Source organism: Alligator sinensis, unplaced genomic scaffold, assembly GCF_000455745.1.
Source record: "Alligator sinensis unplaced genomic scaffold, ASM45574v1 scaffold221_1, whole genome shotgun sequence".
Classification (NCBI taxonomy): domain Eukaryota; kingdom Metazoa; phylum Chordata; order Crocodylia; family Alligatoridae; genus Alligator; species Alligator sinensis.
In genome coordinates, this window is record NW_005841948.1 from 3,113,135 (window position 1) to 3,117,819 (window position 4,685).

The following is a 4,685-nucleotide window of genomic DNA, read 5'->3' on the forward strand; positions in this document are numbered from 1 at the left end:
TCGGAGAGGGAAGGCCGTCGAGCTGGAATTAGGCACAAACGCGTATCAGTAGTTTTAAAGATTGTTTACTTACACCGAGATGGCAGTGGTGTAGGCTGGAAAGCTTGATTGAGTTGCGGTTACAGACAGACAAAACAGACGGTCTCGTGGAGGGTGCTAGGCTCCACGGTGCAGAGCTCCGGATGCTCTGGGTGAACGAGCCACCAAAATAGAAATCGTAAAATACGTCTTATAAAAGTCGCGCTCAAAGACGGGAAGAGGTGGGCAATGGATCAGGCCGCCCAGCTCCTCTGGATCTCACACAGGGTTTCTATTACCCTGCCGTGTACCCAGAGTCTCCACGAGATGGATGTGGAGTCCTCTTCGGCTTGGGCGGAAACTGCTCAAGCCTCTTATATGGCTAACAGGCCAATCGTTAGCCGCCACGTGGGAATAATTTAACACTAGCCAATCACGGAGAACCAATTTGCATACCGGTGGCGGCAACTCTTTTGCACCGTGCATTCCTCTCGCAACTCGAGCAATGCACTCTGCAAAAGAAGCTGCAGAAAAGGCGGGAAACTCGTCCCTGCACCGGGGTTTCCTCTTGCTACAGGAAACTCTCCCGTGCAACGCTCTGCAACTTGGCGGGGATAATTCTGGTGCCGAAGCGCACACACAATCATGCCTTTTGGGTCATGACACTACCCAGCTCCCTCCCTCCTTCCCTCCCTGCCTATTGGGTCCTCAATTCCACCACCACCGTGCCAGACTTACCTGTGGGACCCAGGCTACCTGGTAGCCACGGGCATGTTCACATGCATATGGTGCCCCCTGCCTGACTACTGTACTCCTGCTCCCCACCATGCCTTGCAGGCTGGAACTATGTATACAATGGCATTTAATTTTAATTGCAGAAAAATGTGGATTTTGAGTTACTTTTTTAAATTTGAAAATTGGGGATTTTTTTAAATCAGAGAAAAGTAGGATCCCTGCTGATGACTTGCATTCAGGTTAAGAGCTTACGTGACTGGGATGATAAAAGCATTGTTACCCCTTATGGTAATGCAATTGATTTAATTATTTTAATAAGTATTTAATTTTCATAAGGTTTTATAGTCTGGATTTTAAGCACTAGGTGAACTGAACTTAGGAAGAAAATAACCATGCATTGTTTTTTTGTTTTTCCTTGTTTTCATTTATTAGGCTGCATAAAATTGCATTCTGTTAGTCTAAAAGTTAATGAAATCAGGGATTCAGCATGAAATGTGTTGATGTACTGTCACTGTATTCCACAGTTAAACAAGGTGGGTTTGTATCCTTACAACATTAATTTCTGTTTGTCACAACTCTACAGGAGAAGTTTAATTCTGATCTTTGTACAGACACTCGGGGAGTATGGCCTTTTACTGGGAGGTCTTGGGCTACTAGTTTTGTGACGGGGAGCCCCGTGTCTATACTGCTTCTTGGCCAGCACTTTTTCTCACTGTGAGTCCTTCAGCAAGTACAAATTAACTTAAACTGCTATTGGAAACTAGCCTTTTGGTAGACATGCAGTCAGCAACACAGGAGATCTCAGGGGATTGAGATTCTTTCTAATTTCATACCTACTACTGTCTGTGACACTGACGAGAACATAGATTTAACTGAGCAGCCTGCAAGGTCTGGAGATCTTCCAGTTCAGTAGAAATAAAAAAAAAATCCATGAATGGCAAATCCTATTTTTCAGCTTACTCCGTTTATTTGATGTTCTTGATTAACACTTTGCTTGTCATTCTAAATACATTATTACTGATATGAAATATCTGTTCCCTTCTCTGGCTAACTTTAATATTTATTCATAGAGACATAGGGCTGGTAGAGGGTCTCCCAGGACATCAAATCCAGTCTTCCACTACAGAAGGCTATATGTTATATAATCCCTTTCAGAAACCAATCACGTTCCATTTTAAAACTAACTAGGATTCTCGTCCCCAGTCCTCCCATTACAAGGCTGTTCCAGAACCTGACTGCTCTGTTAATTAGAAACCTCTTTCTAATTTCCAGTTTAATTTATTCATGCCCATTTCTTCTTGTGCCAATGTTGTTACTGAGTTCTTTAATTTATCTCCCTCACTGGTGTTTACCCACAATATATTTATAGGCTGTGCCTACATAGTAAACGTACCATGTTCCACAGCAACATTCTTAAGTGTGCTGTGCTGCTCCAAGCAGTCTGCTTCCTAATGCAGAAGCTTTAGTAACTCTTATCTGAACTTGTTCCAGTTTTAATTCTTATTAGTGCTGGGCAAGGAAGTTTGGTGCCCAAGGCAAAGCCTGCAGCAGCAGTCTACCCTTGCCCCACGCACAGATCTGGGGGGGCACATGCCCCCCTCCCCATGCTTGCCTGGGAGTTCATGCAGCAGCGGGAACCACACTGCTGTGAGTATGGGTTGCAGTTGTTTGAGGATTTTCTGTATAGGTTCGAGGGAGGAGTGATATGTCATAACCAGTGATGTGCAATTCATGGGGGTTTTCCTTCTGTACTGTAGCAATTCTTCATGTGGTATCTGGGTAGCTCTTTCAAATGTGGGATCAGTCTCTGGAGGAGTGTCCTTGTTGAGTGAAAGCCTTTTTAAGATATGTGAGGTGGCAATCCTAGGTGTTCTCAGTGGATATTCAGTGATATCTGAGGACTTTGCTGTATATCACATCTTTCTTGGTGTGTTTAGGGTGATTGCTGGTTCTGTGCAGATATGTAAGTTGGTCTGGATCCAGACTATGGATCCAGACAATGCCATGACAAGAAATGCAAAACCTGCCAACATATCTCCACCACCCCGACAATTACTACACCCCACAACAGAGCCATCAACATTCCTTACAACTGCACCTCCAGAAATGTAATATACCTCATCCAATGCATCAAATGCTCTGATGGAAAATACATAGGAGAGACCAAACAACTGCGCACCAGAATGAATGGACACCGGAAATCTATTAAAGACAAAAGAATATCCAATTACTGGTGGGGGCCCGTTTCTCACAAGAAAACCACTCTCTCTTCAATCTCTCAGTTCTAATCCTCAAAGGGAATTTACAAAACACTTTGCACAGATGAGCCTATGAACTTCACTTCAACTTCCTGGATACAAACAAATCATGGACTAAATATAAACATGGGATTTATGACACACTATAACCTGCCTGACATCTGACTCCCCAGGTACCTCTCCACTATTTACCTGCTGCATTCATCCCCCTCCCCCCCAGCCTCTCTCTCACCCACTGACTCCTCAATTTACGTCTTCACCAACTGGCTTTCTTACATGCATACTGTTGCCCTGTGGAGCCAGGCCAACCCTCAGGATTTCAATATTGCGCTGTTAGACAGGAGGGCGTTGTGCACAATTGCACATGCACACACTCAAAAATTGTTTGGATGCACACACACACACACACCCCCACACCCCCCCCCAACTCAGGCACGTACACATCCAAACTAGCCTAGGCACATGCATATCTATCATCAATTCAAGAATTCAAGCACATACACTATACACCCCAAAAGTTAGATGAAAATCAATTGCCCATACCCGCACACAGTACACATACACAGATCACTAATTCATATATCATACACACAATTACATGTATACACACACTCACCAGTTCACACACATACAACCCGCCTAGTTTCATAGTAGTTTGGGGTCAGAAGGGACATAAATAGATCATCTAGTCTAACCCCCCGCCACTGGCTGGAGCACATGCTGGGATCACACGACCCCAGACAGGTGTTCATCCAACCTCTTTTTGAATTTACCCAAGGTAGGAGCGAGGGCCACTTCCCTAGGAAGTTGGTTCCAGATCCTAGCCACCCTAACAGTGAAATAGTGACTCCTAATCTCTAACCTGAACCTATTCTCCAGGAGCTTCTGGCCATTGTTCCTCATCACCCCAGGTGCTGCTGGGGGGGAATAGGACCCTTCCTATTTGCTGCTGATCTCCCCTAACAAATTTGTAGGCAGCCACCAAGTCCCCCCTCAGCCTCTGTTTGCTGAGGCTGAACAGGTTCAGGTCCCTCAGCCTCTCCTCACAGGGCCTGCCCTGTTGCCCTCCAACCAAGCAGGTGACCCTCCTCTGGGCCCTCTCAAGGCAGGCAACATCCTTCTTAAAGTGCGGTGCCCAGAACTGGACGCAGTACTCCAATTGAGGCCGGACCAATGTCGCGTAGAGGGGGAGTATCACCTCTCTGGACCAGCTTGAGATGCATCTTTGGATGCACGACAAGGCGCAGTTGGCTTTGCTGGCTGCGGTCTGGCATTGGCGGCTCATGTTCATCTTGGAGTCAATAATGACTCCAAGATCCCTTTCTGCCTCTGTGCTCTCAAAGGGGGAGCTCCCCAGCTTGTATGTATAGTGTGGATTCCTTCTCCCCAGGTGCAGCACCCTGCATTTATCTACATTGAAGCCCATCCTATTACCATCCGTCCACTTCTGTAGTCTGTCTAAATCTAATTGCAGCCTCTCTCTCCCTTTGAGTGTGCCTACCTCTCCCCAGACCTTGGTGTCATCAGCAAACTTGGACACCTACGCATAAGTAAGTTCCTAACTTGGATGGCACAGTATATATGTGTGTGCTTGGGGTACTTGGGATACTTGGGGGAAGGTTAAGGTGAGAGAGAGTTAAAGTGTAGGGAGTGAAAGTTGCCAGAACTGAGATC